Here is a 16,924-nt window from a genome sequence, read left to right as displayed (position 1 = left end):
ATACATGTCTAAAGAATTTACAGACACTACCACTTGTACTTCATCTCTGCTGATTTGATCAGAGATCATTAAAAAGTTAAAGGAATGCAACTTCCAATAATTTTCCATGAAAATGCAATCATCTGGCAAAAGTTTGACTTTTTTTCTGTTAAAAACACTGGTGAAATTCTCATTTGTTTCTTTTTTTTCAAGTTCACAGATTGTTACTCAATTCTGCTGAAATAAAACATTGTAGAAAAAAGTTGAAATTTCAATGTCACGAAAATTAGAGAGGCTTAACAACATGATTAAGAAAAAGATAAACCACTTTATATATATATTTAAATTAATTTATTTTTTATTTTTTAAATTTCAGAACATTGCAGGGACACAGACACTTGGGTTACATAATTTTAAGTCAGTTTTAAGTGTGCCCTTCACCCAGAATGTGTGCACTGTACCAGTTAGGTATGAATTTTTTTTTTTGGTTCTGTCTTCTGTGCAAGAGTGGCGTAACATTATCACAGCTCACCGCAACCCCAAACTCCTGGGCTCAAGTGATCTTCTTGCCTCAGTCTCCTAAGGTGACTATAGGTGTGACTAGCCTGACTGGCCAATTTTTCTATTTTTTTTTGTAGAGATGGGGGTCTCTCACTCTTACTCAGGCTGGTCCCAAACTCCTTATTTTAAGCAATCCCCCTGCCTCAGCCTCCCAGAGTGCTAGGAGTACAGGCATTAGCCATTGTGTCCAGTATTTTTTTTTTTTTTGAGACAGAGTCTAACTTTGTTGCCCTCAGTAGAGTGCCTTGGCATCATAGCTCACAGCAACTTCAAACTCTTAGGCACAAGGGATTGATCACCTTGCCTCAGCCTCCCAAGTAGTTGAGACTACAGGTGCCTGCCACAATGCCTCATTATTTTTAGAGACGGGGGTCTCGCTTTTGTTCAGGCTGGTCTGGAGCTCCTGAGCTCAGGCAATCTATCGGCCTTGGCTTCCCAGAGTGCTAAGATCACAAGCATGAGCCACTGTGCCTGGACCCGAGCAATTTTTATATTTTTAAAAATTCTTTTAAAAGGTAGAATTTCAAAATTATTTTCCAAAAATCTATCTATTATGTAACAGTTCATTTATAGTGTATCATCAGAGCATACACTTATAATGTATGACCAGAATGATCAATCATTCTCAAACCTGGTAGCATATTAGAATTATCTATAGATTTGAAAAATAGACCAATACCAGAATCCCAACTCCAAATGTTCTGAAATGGTTGGTCTTGGTAGGATTATAGGCATCATCAGTATTTTTAAAAAAGCTTTTAAAGTAATAATGTGCAGCCAGCAAGGATGAAAATCATTGTTTTAGATTATGATCCGCATTCTAAAAATTATCTAAAATTACAACTTTTGTACACTCAGGGATAAGAACCATTGTTCTAGATCATGAGCAGCATTCTAAAAATTAAGTATCTAAAAACCTATAACTTTTGCAAACTATTTAGCATTTTATAAATTAAATGCCTAACAAATTCACTTTTTCCTAAACCTTCCTGCCTCAGAAACAGTGTAATGTTTTAATTTGATAAATTATGGTGTCCAGAAAGAAGCATTACTTGGGCCTGGCTATAAAAGTGTATCTTGGAGCGGGGTACAGTGGCTCATGTCTGTAATCCTATCACTTTGGAAGGCCAGTAGTTCGAGATTAGCATAAGAAAGAGAAAGATTCCTGTCTCTCAAAAAAAATTAAAAAATTGGCAGGGCACTGTAGCATGCTCCTGTAGTTTTAGCTAACTGGGAGGCTGAAGCACAAAGATCACTTGAACTCAGGAGTTTGTGGTTGTAGTGAGCTATTATTATGAGGCCACTGCATGCCATCCTGGATAACAGAGTGAGAATGAGACACTGACTCTCAAAAACAACAAAAAAGTGAATATTGGGCCCTTGCAAAAGAATGAATACTTGTTTGTAGACATATTGTAAAGTCTGAGTTGACTTCACTCACCTCAGCAGACCTGACCTCTACACATAATAATGCTTTCCTAGGTGGGCATTTTTGGAACTCTACTAAGAGAAAGATGAATTGAGGATACCTTTAATGCGGGATTAATGTAATATATTTAGCAGTTGACAGTCATTTTCTTGTATGTTTATCATGGTACAGAAATGGCTTCTAGAAATAATCTTATTGTCCATGGTACTGACTCACCTACCTATCTTATATTATGGAGGTACAGAACCAGAGGTCACATCCAGATACGAGCATACTCTATAGCACCTGTCACCAAGAATATACATTATGGGATGTATATTCCCATAAAAATGGGAACAACAGTAACAAAAGATACTCTACCACTACCAGTCTCTCTGAGGCAGAGGGTCCCTCTAAGTCAGGGGGACTCTCTGAAAAATGTAGCTACAAGAATAAAGAAACTGAAGACAGCAAATGGGCAAGGAATGCACTTCTCAATTTGACTGAATGTTTATCACGATTGCTGCATTACAAAATCCATACTGGAGTGGGTCAAAAGATCCAGTTATAATGAAGCCTAATCCCTACATATTCTCCCTCTCACTTGCTCTAATGGGCATGACCAAGCTGTTCAATTCTCCAATCATTTTTGTAATTTTTCCATTAAGGGTTTTAATTCCTTTCTTTGTTTAGCTATTAACAATGAGATCCATATTTGGATCTTCATTTTTTTTTTGTTTGTTAGTTGGTCTTGCTCTTTAATTATTTTATTTTCCAGAACAGTGACATATTAGTACATATATCATTTCAGTTCAATAATGTCAAAAATTTTTCAGAAATAAGTATTAGTCTGAGTTTTCTCAGTAAAACTACAAGTCACCGTTAAAACACACCCACACACAAGTAACACGAGATGATCTACAATTCCCCCAAATTAATCACACACTATAAACTAAGAAAAGAAATTGGGGCCCAAATAATTTATGGTACAGTAATCAGAGAAATGAAATAGAACTTTAAAATACCTTGAGTAGATTCCCTCACTATTATAAAACAAGCTTCTCATCATCTCATCATTAAAACAGGTCATTAACAAGGACGTTTCTCTTAACACAATAACTTTCCTGTGAGTTGTATTTAACTCACTAGTTTTGAACCTGTGGCTTCAAGAAGCTGTGAAACTTCTGCTCACTGTTTGCACTGTCAATTAGGAAGTTTCTCCAGGTTTCTGGTACCACCCTGCTCCAGCTGTCCCACCCAAGCATGCCACACATGCTTTACCGTGTTCTCCAATTACATAACTTCCAATTGTGCTTTTTGAATTGAATGATTGTCTGGCAGGACTTTGAACTAGTAGGATAGTATGCTGGATGTGACATTGTTGTATATATTTAAGGGGTATGATTCAAAGGTTGTCATTCAGGATCACCGATGGTCCAACTCCAGAGACAAGTAATACTTGTAGAATGACTAAAGACTCAATACTCAGAAATTAATTCATTAAGTATGTAGTGAGTCACACACAGCTCCCATGGTGTGCAGTGTAAAAACTGATTCTAGTACTATGTGAGTTACATATAACTCACATACTGAAAATAACAAAAAATTACATTTTTCATTAAATTAGAAAGGATCATTTTGTTTTTTAGGTTTTTATTCTGTTTTCATAATAAAACACCATCATCTCATGGAAAATTTTTTTTTCTAGTGTGGCAGTCAATGTATCATAAACAGCCATTTGGCTGGCTGAGATGTGACTCACATTTATGTTCTTGTCAATTAAAATACAAACTCACTATAATATTGTTCATTTTGAAAAACTATGAACATGAGGCAGGTCTTCAAACAAGGCAGTTTAAGTTTTCAGGAATCTTGAAAGGAACATTACAAAAAGTATTCAAAGCAGTAGCACAGCAGTAGGGTTTCAGAGTAGAACAGAAAACATTTTAAATGCATGACCGAATATTTTCTTGAAAATTAGTCTAAAATTAGATGACCAAAAATATAAGTAGTATGTCTGCAGTCTAGAGATGTAAAGATTTTCCATAAAAATGACTAAGCACAACACACACAGCTTCTGCAAGCATAGCAAAACCTGATACTAAAAATATTGTTTTAGCTGGTAAAAGCATTTTTATATGTAAGTGAATTATGGTGAGTTTCCTACTGCCCAAAATGCATACTGAATTGAAACAAAAAAAAAAAATCTGTAAAAATAGGAAAAGTAGAATAAAAAATTAAAGAAGGCATAAAGGAAAAAAAATGAATGAATACAGTAAACTACTCCTAGAAGTAACAAAAATATAATTTGTAGGAGATACAACAATCTATTATATTAAGGAAAAACCTAGATACCCAAAGGTTCTATTCTAGGTCTTATAAAAAGCTCTTCCTATAAATCCTTTAACCAGTCCATAATTTTCCTGCCACTGAAATAGAGTAATGTTCGCCTAATAAATTATGGAGTCCAGAAAGTAGCATTACCTGGACTTGGTTATACAAGTATGTAAGTGACTCTTGGGCCCCCAAAGAAGAATTCACAGTCATATTATAAACTTTTGGTTGACTGCCCTACCGCAGTAGACCTGACCTCTATGCAGGGCAATACTATTTTGCAACAGAAGTCTCTAAGAGTACAGACAGTAGAAAAATCTTTCCACTATCTGAACTCCTATTGCATTCTCCCTTCTCTACACCAAACTGTGGATGGAACTCTCACAAACTGCATTTTTTAAAACATGTGGAAGCACCATCTCTGTGAGAGGCCACTGTATTGACTGTCAGAGCACCATGAAGGCATAAACAGTGTCTTACTTGACTTTGACCCTCCCTCCATACACTAAAGCTGCTGACCACTCAACACACATAAAGCCTGTCTTGGTGCTTTGATCACACTTGACAATCAATTAACATTTAATTAATAAAGACTATTACACTCTCAGGTTTTTCAGCATCACAAACTAGATACTTTATTATGTATTACTTAATTTAAGCATGATTTTCATATTATTTCTGTAATATTTAATTCAAAGATCTTTACTAGTCAACAAGACAGCAAGCCTACCAAGTTAAGAATTATGTCCTTTGTTTCTTTTTTATCTTAAGCAGTCCCTTAAATTCAGCAAGTACAAATAAATATTTAACAATAACAATAGTATTCCAGCAAAATGTATAGGAATGCATATCTCTTCAGAACATGTTTTTTAAAAAGAAAACAAGGCATGGACAAAGGTAATGTCACAGTTTGCTATTAAAGGGCATGGATATACTTCATATTCCTGAAGCCTACACACTATAGGCACAACATTTGCTCCACAGATTTACAAATGATCATGTAATTTCCCAGAATAATTCCATATTACGTGACTTGACTATTATTAATGAGATACATTTTTTAAAAAAACAGAACATTACATTCAAATTAAAGCTATTAGACTCAACAAATGAGTCTGAAACTCCCTACTGTAAGGCCCTGTGCTAGAAGCTGAGGACATAAAGATAAGTAAGATACAGCAATCGACCTTAATATGTTTATAATCTATATGAGAACTTGTTCAGGTAGTTCAAGGGACAGACCAGTAAAAAACCTATAAAAAAAAAAAATACTCATTCTTTTCTAGGAATCATGACACTGTTCAGAGTGATAGATAAAATGTAAATGATTTTCATGATAAGAATAATGAACTGTCTACAATTAAAGAAAGACAGAAAAAGGAGAAAGTGACTTCAAGTAAAAAGGAGCTATTTCACTAATATAAGATTACTTAACCATCCAGGGAGTGAAAGAAGAGGGTATTTTCCAAAGGCTGTTTCCATCTTTGGAGATCTTTAGGGTATAAACAGATAATTATTTTCTTGTCTTGATACCTACCTGAATATAGGGTACAAAAAAAAATGATGTTCAGAGATCTTTTGCTGACCTATGGAATTACAGAACACTTACAATGAGAAACAAGCACTGAGATTACATATATAAAACACTAGTGAGCAGCATGGAACTCTTGAGTGCTAGTCCTTATTTTTCCCATCTTTAGATGAACTACAGACATAAATGAAAACAACTTAATAAGCTGTATACTCCATTACTAATGACTCAAAATAATAATGGCACCAAAGCCAAAGCTCAAGTTGGTTTACTCATTTCACTAATTGTATTGTTGTTTGTTATTATCAAAAGCAATAAACTAGAATATTGCACCTAACTTAGCATGTGTTGCCTAAATATGGTCATGAATAGAACCAGTGAATGTTATCTTCTAATATAGTATGTTTTACGTACATAAAGTGGTAAACATAATCAATTGCCAATAAGTATGGTAATTTTCCATTCCATATATCTCTTACTGGATATAGAAATCTAGGTTACAGTTTATCTTTTCTCTTTATTGACTTTAAATGTGATGTTTTGTTCTATTCTGGCTACCATTATTTCTCATAAGGAGTCAGTGATAATTCTCACTTTTGTTCCCCTGTATGTAATGTTTTTCCAAAAAAAAACCTACATAAACTCTGAATTATTGGCTATGTCAATTAGGAAAGCATTCTGTTCCAAATAACAGAAAGCTTAACCAACAGTGGCTTAAATATGCAAGGAGTTATTTTTCTCAGTTAAAATGACTGTAGGTGGGTGGTTACTAGGATGGGTTTAGCTGCTCACTGGCACCACCAAGGACCATGATCTTTCTACCTTACAGCTCTGCTTTTCAACCTCAAATGCTTATAACCTTGTTGTCAGAGGACTACCACCACACTTTCCAATTGAAATCAACATTAAATCACAAAGAAAAGGGTGATAGAGCACTAGTCATTGGTCACTTTGATAAAAAAAAAAAAAAAAAAGGCAAAACCCTATCAGACTTTTAATTACTTCTCTTTAGCCAAAACTGTGTCACATACTTATCATTACCTATTAAGGAGACTGAAAAAGTAAATACAGTCGATCCTCATTATTTGTGATTCCTTATCTGAGAATATGCCTACTCACCTAAATTTACTTGTAACTCCAAAAACAATATTTGCAGTATTTTCATGATTAGCAATCATTTGCAGAGCAGTAAAAATCTCAGTTGCCTGATGCACACATTCCCAGCTGAGATCTAACGAGGAGACTCTGCCTTCTTATTTCAGCTCATACAGAAGTGACCGGAGGGTGGAGACTGCAAGAGGCAGTGCATTGTACACAGTAGGCCCAGCTCTGAGGCTACATGGTTAGGGACTGAATCCCAGCTCAGGCACCTGTTAGTGGGGCCAGTCTCAGCAAGTCATTTAACGTTCTAAACTTGTCTCTCTTTTGTTAAACAAAGAAAACAGAATCTACCGAGATGAGTTATTTTCAAGATTTAGAATTATAGTCTAAATGAAATGTGTGCACTTGCCAGGATGCGTGAGCATGTATATATATTTTCCCTAGAAGCAATGATTCAGTAGTCATTAATTCTGTGTTCATGAAAACATAGCTATCGGGAATCACAATCTCTCAGTTTAGAGATGGATTGCCATTATTTTAAGGTAGGTTTTTCTCCTTTAGTTTTTTTGCGTGCACTAAGACTTAGTATTTTCTCAAACTCTCAAAAGTTCCCCTAATGTCAGAAGAGGAACATGTACATCAAATAGTCTAAAAAGTGTGCCACAAAGAAGCTTACTATAAATATACTTCTTTGTGAATTTGTATTTTATAAACAAATTTTTCCAAAATTTTCTTATGTTTTCAAAATTATATAATTTGGGGGGCAAATTTTGTTTCTGCTTTGGTATGTAGAAGACCACAATAAAATGTTGCTTCAACTGTAACAAGGAGAGAAATCCACATAATCTACGAAATCATTAACTTTTCTAGACCCTATCAGAGTACTGAGCTTGTAGGACAAATTCCAAGAGTAAAAAATAACTAAAACCTCTTAGGAGAGACTGGATGCCCAAACTGTTTCACCACTGATTGAGCATGGGAAAAATGAGGCAACCAACAAAAAAGGTAGTAAGAACAAAAACAGATATATTTTTAACTAATCTTAAAGGATAATAAGCATGGTCCCTGGTGACATATATCCACCAAGGGAAACCCCATCCACTTCCCCCAACCATTCTCTCATAGTGATCAAAAGCTTAAGCCACTGGAGAAGCAGAAAACCTTCTTGGACCCAGACTTTAGCAGACTCCACAGATACAAGAAGAATCTTAATTGCATAGAAGTGTAAGGCAGATATACAGAAGAGGCCATACCTTCAAAGCCCAAAATGGAGAAGAACTAAGAAACTTCCAGCCTGTCCTCACCATACGCCTCACATCCTGTAACAAGGTACAGTAGTCTACTGCAAGACAAGGAGTAAAGAGCATAAAGAGAGGCTCCATTGTCTGTGGTGCAAGCATACAGAGACTTCTGAATACTGAAAAAAAACCACCACCACATAGCCCATGCTAAGCAAAAGGTAACCTCATTTTCCAAAGGAGGAAACCTAAGTCTGGTGAATTAAAGACAAATGCAGCAATGACACAATCCAAAACAGCTCAACTACTGACCGAAACAATCACTCACACTTCAAAGAAGAGGTGGGCCTATTCTAAAAGTAAATACTATTTAGTACAATCAGTACTGTTCCTTTACAAGCAATATCCAGGATTCAATAAAAAATTATGAAATAGTAACTGGAGAAGGAAGAACACTCCAACCCCAAACCCAGCAGAAGAAAAGAAATAACCAAAATCAGAGCAGAACTAAATGAAATTGAAAACAAAAGAATTATACAACAGATCAATAAATCCAAAAGTTGGTTTTTTTAAAAGATCAATAAAATAGATAAACCTTTGGCCAACCTAATCAGGAAAAAAAGAGTAAAATCTCTAATTTCATCAATCAGAAATGGTAAAGATGAAATAACAACAGACTCCTCAGAAATTAAAAAAATCCTTAATGAATACTACAAGAAACTCTACTCTCAGAAATATGAAAATCTAAAAGAAATCGACCAATACCTAGAAGTATGCCACCTACCAAGACTTAGCCAGAACGAAGGTTTCAGAACCTATATCAAGTTCTGAAATAACGTCAACTATACAAAATCTCCCTAAAAAGAAAAGCCAGGATCAGATGGCTTTACGTCAGAATTCTACCAAACCTTTCAAGAAGAACTAGTACCTATACTACTAAACTTCTTCCAAAATATAGAAAAAGAAGGAATATTACCCAACACATTTTACGAAGCAAACATCACGTTGATCCCCAAATCAGGGAAAGACCCAACAAGAAAAGAAAATTATAGACCAATATCACTAATGAATATTGATGCTAAAATACTCAATAAGATCCTAACAGAATCCAACAACACATCAAAAAAATTATACACCATGACCAAGTGGGATTTATCCCAAGGTCTCAAAGCTGGTTTAATATACGTAAATCTATAAATGTAATTCAACACATAAACAAACTAAAAAATAAGGACCATATGATTCTTTCAATTGATGCAGAAAAAGCTTTTGATAATATCTAGCATCCTTTCATGATCAGAACACTTAAGAAATTGGTATAGAAGGGACATTTCTTAAACTGATAGAGGCCATCTACAGCAAACCCACAGCCAATATCGTATTGAATGGAATTAAATTGAAATCATTTCCACTTAGATCAGGAACCAGGCAAGGTTGCCCATTGTCTCCATTGCTCTTTAACATTGTAATGGAAGTTTTAGCCATTGCAATTAGGGAAGAAAAGGCGATCAAGGGTATCCACATAGGATCAGAAGAGATCAAACTTTCACTCTTCGCAGATGATATGATCGTATATCTGGAAAACACTAGGGATTCTACTACAAAACTTTTAGAAGTGATCAAGGAATACAGCAATGTCTCAGGATACAAAATCAACACTCATAAATCTGTAGCCTTTATATATACCAACAATAATCACGCTGAAAAAACAGTCAAAGACTCTATTCCTTTCACAGTAGTGCCAAAGAAGATGAAATATTTGGGAGTATACCTAACAATGGATGTGAAAGATCTATACAAAGAGAACTATGAAACCTTAAGAAAAGAAATAGCTGAAGATGTTAACAGATGGAAAAACACACCATGCTCATGGCTGGGAAGAATCAACATTGTTAAAATGTCCATACTACCCAAAGCAATATATAATTTTAATGCAATTCCTATTAAAGCTCCATTGTCATATTTCAAAGATCTTGAAAAAATAATACTTCGTTTTATATGGAATCAGAAAAAACCTCGAATAGCCAAAACATTACTCAGCAATAAAAACAATGCAGGAGGAATCACGCTACCAGACCTGAGACTGTACTACAAATCGATAGTGATCAAAACAACATGGTACTGGCACAAAACAGAGAGGTAGATGTCTGGAACAGAATAGAGAATCAAGAGATGAATCCAGCTACTTACCGTTATTTGGTCTTTGACAAGCCAATTAAAAACATTCAGTGGGGAAAAGATTCCCTATTTAATAAATGGTGCTGGGTAAACTGGCTGGCAACCTGTAGAAGATTGGAACTGGACCCACACCTTTCACCATTAACTAAGATAGACTTCTCTTCTTCTCTTCTAAGATAGACTTCTCTTCTTTTTACTGGATAAAAGATCTAAACTTAAGACATGAAACTATAAAAATACTTGAAGAAAGTATAGGGAAAACTCTTGAAGGAATCGGCCTGGGTGAATATTTTATGAGGAGGACTCCCCAGGCAATTGAAGCAGCTTCAAAAATACACTACTGGGACCTGATCAAACTAAAAAGCTTCTGCACAGCCAAGAACATAGTAAGTAAAGCAAGCAGATAGCCCTCAGAAAGGGAGAAAATATTTGCAGGTTATACCTCCGATAAAGGTCTAATAACCAGAATCCACAGAGAACTCAAACATATTAGCAAGAAAAGAACACGTGATCCCATCTCAGGGTGGGAAAGGGACTTGAAGAGAAACTTCTCTAAAGAAGACAGACGCACAATCTACAAACACATGAAAAAAAGCTCATCATCCTTAATTATCAGAGAAATGCAAATCAAAACTACTTTGAGATACCACCTAACCCCAGTAAGAGTAGCCCACATAACAAAATCCCAAAACCAGAGATGTTGGAGTGGATGTGGAGAAAAGGGAACACTTCTACACTGCTGGTGGGAATGCACACTAATACGTTCCTTCTGGAAGGATGTTTGGAGAATACTTAGAAACCTCAAAATAGACCTGCCATTCGATCCTATAATTCCTTTACTAGGTTTATACCCAGAAGATCAAAAGTCACAATATAACAAAGACATCTGTACCAGAATGTTTATTGCAGCCCAATTCATAATCACTAAGTCCTGGAAGAAGTCCAAGTGTCCATCGACCCACGAATGGACTAGCAAATTGTGGTACATGTATACCATGGAATATTATGCAACCTTAAAGAAAGATGGAGACTTTACCTCTTTCATGTTCACATGGATGGAGCTGGAACATATTCTTCTTAGCAAAGTATCTCAGGAGTGGAAGAAAAAGTATCCAATGTACTCAGCTCTACTATGAAGCTAAATTATAGCTTTCACATGAAGGCTATAACCCAACTATAGCACAAGACTATGGGGAAAGGGCCAAGGAAGGGAAGGGAGGGGGGAGGTTTTGTGGGGGGAGGTTTTGGTGGAGGGAGGGTAATGGGTGGGGCCACATCTACGGTGCATCTTAGAATGGGTACAGGCGAAACTTACTAAATGCGGAGTACAAATGACTACATACAGTAACTAAGAAAATGCCATGAAGGCTACGTTGAACAGTTTGATGAGAATATTTCAGATTGTATTATGAAACCCGCACATTGTACCCCTTGATTGCACTAATGTACACAGCTATGATTTAACAATAAAAATAAATAAATTAAAAAAAAATTATGAAATAGAGGCTGAGCGTAGTGGCTCACTCCTATAATCCTAGCACTCTGAGAAGCTGAGGCAAGAGGACTGCTTAAGTTCAGGAGTTTGAGACCAACCTGAGCAAGAGCAAGACCCTGTTTTTACTAAATATAGAAAAATCAACTGGACACTGTGGCAGATGCCTGGCTGTACCAGCTATTTGGGAGGCTGAGGCAGGAGGATTGCTTGAACCCAGGAATTTGAGGTTGCTGTGAGCTAGGCTGACACCATGGCACTCCAGCCTGGGCAACAGAGAGAGGCTGTGTCTCAGGAGGAGGGGGAAAAAAAAAAAAAATATATATATATATATATATATACACACATAAAAAATAGACACAAAAAAGCAACATACTGTCAAAAACTAATCAACAAATTCAGTATCAGAGATGATCCAAATATTGGAAATATGTATAAGAACTTTAAAATAACTACATCAGGGTGTCCCAAAGGTCACCTTTCATAAAGAACATGGGAAACTGTAGCTAAATGTACCTTTATTCACAAAATATTCATTACAAAATTATACAAAATATTTACAAAATATTCTCTACATGTTAGCCACCTCTTTGTGAATAAAAGTGATCCAAACTGACACAAAGAGGGAAGGAGAACAGGAAGACTGACAAAAAGAAAACAGAGGATCAAAGAGCGTGGGACAATACTAAATAGTCTATGTAAAATTGTAATCCCAGAAGAAGAAATAAGCCGTGTATTGGAGGAGAATATTTGTAAAACACATACCTGATATAAAAGATGTGTTTCTGGAATATATAATGAAATCTTACAACTCAATGAGAAGATAAAATGAAACTGAACAAGGACTTGAAAGGGCACTTCACCAAAGATATCTGAATGGCTAGTAAGTACATGAAAAGATGCTCAACATCATTACTTATAAAAAGAAAAAAAAAGAATGCAGATTAGAATCACACTTACATACCATCACACACCCACCAGAATGAATATAAACATTTTTTTGAGAGAGAGTTTTACTCTATCACCAGGGCTAGAGTGCCATGGCCTCAACCTAGCTCACAGAAACTTCAAACTGCTGGGCTCAAGTAATCCTCCCGCCTCAGCCTCCTGAGTAGCTGGAGCCACCATACCCCACCTAAAATGACTAAAATTTAAAAGACTGACAATAACAAGCACTGGCAAGAATAGGAAATAACTAGAAGTCTCATGTACTGCTAGTGGGAAAGTAAAGTTGCACACCACTGTGGAGAATAGTGTGGCAATTTTTTATAGCATATAACTGCTTCTGGGTAGGATTTCTCAAATGTGTTAATTGCTGGCAACCAAAAGTTGTCTATTACAGGAACACTGAAGTCTGATGCTCTCTTAGAACTTTACATCAGTAAAGTTCCATTGCTCTCAATGAGCTTAGTAAGTGATAATTAAGCATTTATCTTTCCTGTGAAGCTGATGGAATCTTTCACCCTATTTGACAGATTGGGTAAAGTCATGTTAAGAAACTTCTTAGAAGTAACTTTTCATAGTAGGGCTAAACCAGCGGTTCTCAACCTATGGATCGCAACCCACAAGAACTGTATTAAAGGGCCATGGCATTAGGAAGGTTGAGAACCATTGTGCTAAACAGAGGGGTGGATTTTTTCTTACTGTCTCTGTCTTTGATCATCTGCTCTGGGATTTTAAAGTTTTGATCTTCTGCATCTTTTGGTGATAGAATTGCAACAATCAATGAAAACATTCTAAGACAAAAGAAACTTTCATGATTTTGGCTTTTTCTTCATTATGGCTGGATTAAGGAATATTTAGAAGATAATGAAAACATTGAGAGAAACAAAAGTTTTGATGAAATGTATCAATAGTGTCTCTCAGGTTTTGATTCCAAATGGCAAAAGTTAAAGTGCAATTCTCACATTGTATGGAAGTGCATCCTGGACCACAGAATTAATGATATCTTTCGTTTTTAGTTTGTAATTACTATATTATTTATGTGTGTTCTTCAAGGAATTACTGCTTTTTAGGAATCTCACAATTTATGCTGGGATGCAGTTACAGCGTAAGTATCCTTCACCCCAAATGCTTGGTACCAGAAGTGTTTAAGACTGTAATTTTTTTTTTAAATTTTGGAGTATTTACACTGTAATAGTTCAGCATTTGTAATCCAAAAATCCAAAATCTGAGATGCTCCAATAAGCATTTCCAATTCTGAAGATAGTGTTCAAAAACCTTCACAACATTTCCAATTATCATATTAGGAATACTCAACCTGTGTTTACAGTTAAAACCGTTCAGAAATAAATGATCTGTGATAATTAATTTAGCCCCAAGCTTCCCAAGCTGAAATATTTTACAAAACATTTACAAAGTATTCTGTACCTATTGTCCATCTGTTTGGAAAATTTTGTAATGAAAATTTTGTAAATTAGGGTAGACTTAGCTACAATTTTCCATTTTCCCTATGTATGGTGACTATGGGTAGAGCAACCTTTAAGACACCCTGTTTATCAGGGCGGCGCCTGTGGCTCAGTGTGTAGGGCGCCAGCCCCATATGCTGAGGGTTCAAACCCAGCCCCGGCCAAAACTGCAACAACAACAAAAAAAAAAAATAGCTGGGCGTTGTGGTGGGCGCCTGTAGTCCCAGCTGCTCGGGAGGCTGAGGCAAGAGAATCGTGTAAGCCCAAGAGTTAGAGGTTGCTGTGAGCCTTGTGACGCCACGGCACTCTACCCGAGGGTGGTACAGTGAGACTCTGTCTCTACAAAAAAAAAAAAAGACACCCTGTTTATCTAGATGGATATAGCAGCAGATACAGAGATGTATATATAAAATGAAAATACTGGGCGGCACCTGTGGCTCAGTGAGCAGGGCGCTGGCCCCATATACTGAGGGTGGCAGGTTCAAACCCAACCCCGGCCAAACTGCAACAAAAAAATAGCTGGGCGTTGTGGCGGGCGCCTGTAGTCCCAGCTACTTGGGAGGCTGAGGCAGGAGAATCGCCTAGGCCCAGGAGTTGGAGGTTGCTGTGAGCTGTGTGATGCCACAGCACTCTACCAAGGGCAATAAAGTGAAACTGTCTCTACAAAAAAAAAAAAAAAAAAGAAAATGAAAATACTTTCACAAAAATATCCTTACTACAGATGTCAATTGATACTGATTCCAGTAGAAAGAACTATTACAGTTCTTTTTATTTTTTTAAACACTAGGCCCCATCCACAAAATTAATTTCACTAGCCACCAATGTATTGCTTTCACAGTTTGAAAAACATAAATAGAGGCAATGGGATAGTCAATCAGGCATGAAAATGACATAAAGAGACTTAATGTTTTTTTTTTTTTTAATCACTCAGGACGTTACTAGAGCTTGATTAGAGGAATGGAAAACTAAAGACAAAATATTGCTGATCTGGTGCTGAAGAGACAAAATTGGACTTGTTAACTCCAATGTCAACGCCTGGGTTTAGTGGAAAGATGTATGAAAGTCTGATTGTAATGGATCAGAGAACTAAAATGGGAGTGAAAAAGGAGTCTGCAATTAGAGTCTGCGTATTTTTCATTATACTTATAAAAATATTCATATAATTTTAGAACTGAAATCCAGCCCAACTCATGTATTTATAGATGAGGAGAAAATCCAAATTAGTGATATAATTTGGTCTCACATTAAGTCCATGACTCTTTTTATTAGTACACAAATGCATTCTTATTTTCAGAAGCAACAACTGCACTACTGTTAAACATAAAGCAAACCAAAACAATTATTCTGGGGAAATAAAAATCATTCTAAATTATAAAAGTTATTCCAAAATTGTACAGAAATTTTGTGGAAAATTAAATTTATACCTAAAATTATTACGAGGCTCCCTGAAGATTAACTTTTATTTCATAAATATTACTGAGCATTGGCCATGAACCAAGTATGCATGGCACTAGATGGTACCTTATTCCAAACAATTGGAATTACTAATTCAGCCAGGTGTGGTGGCTCAAGCCTGTAACTTCAGGACTTTGGGATGCCAAGGTTGGGGGACTGCCTGAAGCCAGGAGTTCAAAATCAGCCTGGGCAACACAGCAAATTCCTGTCCCTGCAACAAAATTTAAAAAGTTAGCCAGGCACAGTGGCATGCACCTATAGCCCTAGCTACTTGGGAGGCTGAGATGGGAAGATCTCTTAAGGCCTGAAATTCAAAGTTGCTGTGAGCTAATGATGCCACTGGACTCCAGCTTAGGCAACAGAGTAAAACCTCATCTCCCAATAAACAACTAAAACGAATTATTGATTCATTAAACAAATAGTTATTAAGCTATACCACAAGAACTATTCAAAACATTGTCCCAAGACAAAAAAAAAAAAATTTATTTTAATGTTCGATCCAATCTCAAAGTTCTTTAAAATTCAGTATCAGAGCTCAGAATTTCTTTAAAAGCATTTCATATGACCATCATCTATAACATAAAATAAGTAATCCTACATGGCAAAATCTCACTAGTCTGAAATACATGAGAAAAGTAAAAGAAGGTTTTCTATTATTAATATAAATATCCAAATTAGGAGGTGACTTCTATAAAGTGGCAAAAAATCATGGGACTTGAGGCAGAACAGGATTTGATCTGGCATCTGCCAGAAACAATCTATGGGCAAATTCATTCATGTTTTGGGGCCTTAACCTACTCATGTGAAAAGTGTAAGATGTTGGGCTTGAATAGTAGCTGGCTATAAATGTCCATCAGAATTGCCTCCTTGGAAGCTTTATAAAAATATACCATGCACAAGAGCCACCTCAAAACTATTCAATCAAATTATCTGAAGAACGTTATGGAAAAGCTCTTTAAATTATTGTGCAATGGCTCTTAGATAAGCAATCCTAGTGATCACTCTACAATTTCTTTGTTATTCTAACGTATCATTCTGTGAAATGTAATTTTACTATTTTCTAGCTAGAACAAATTAAAACCTCTGAATAAGATTCATCCTATTATTGCAAAGAATGTAATCAAAAGTACATGAAAAGTAATAAAAATTGGTTAACTGGCAACGCAATCTATTTTTAACTTACAAAGTTAAGCTTTGAGATAGTATATAAAGAAAATGCTAAATAAGGGCGGCGCCTGT

At 36.0% G+C, this 16,924-nt stretch overlaps 1 protein-coding gene across 6 annotated transcripts in view; it reads right to left on the bottom strand.

The window, feature by feature from the left end:
- SUPT3H (SPT3 homolog, SAGA and STAGA complex component) overlaps positions 1 to 16,924 on the bottom strand; it is a 502,772-nt gene that overhangs the window by 305,992 nt on the left and 179,856 nt on the right. The window contains exon 1 of one of the 6 annotated variants that reach the window (XM_053602208.1): positions 8,168 to 8,186. The exons of the other annotated variants lie outside the window; for them this stretch is intronic. The gene's annotated coding sequence lies outside the window, so the exon portion shown is untranslated. Of the gene's footprint in view, positions 1 to 8,167; positions 8,187 to 16,924 lie in introns of those variants that run through there. 6 annotated transcript variants of the gene reach the window in all.

The sequence above is a fragment of the Nycticebus coucang genome, chromosome 9 (assembly GCF_027406575.1).
Source record: "Nycticebus coucang isolate mNycCou1 chromosome 9, mNycCou1.pri, whole genome shotgun sequence".
Taxonomy (NCBI): Eukaryota; Metazoa; Chordata; class Mammalia; order Primates; family Lorisidae; genus Nycticebus; species Nycticebus coucang.
The sequence above is the reverse complement of the archived record's forward strand: the minus strand, read 5'-3'. Positions and strand labels throughout refer to the sequence as shown.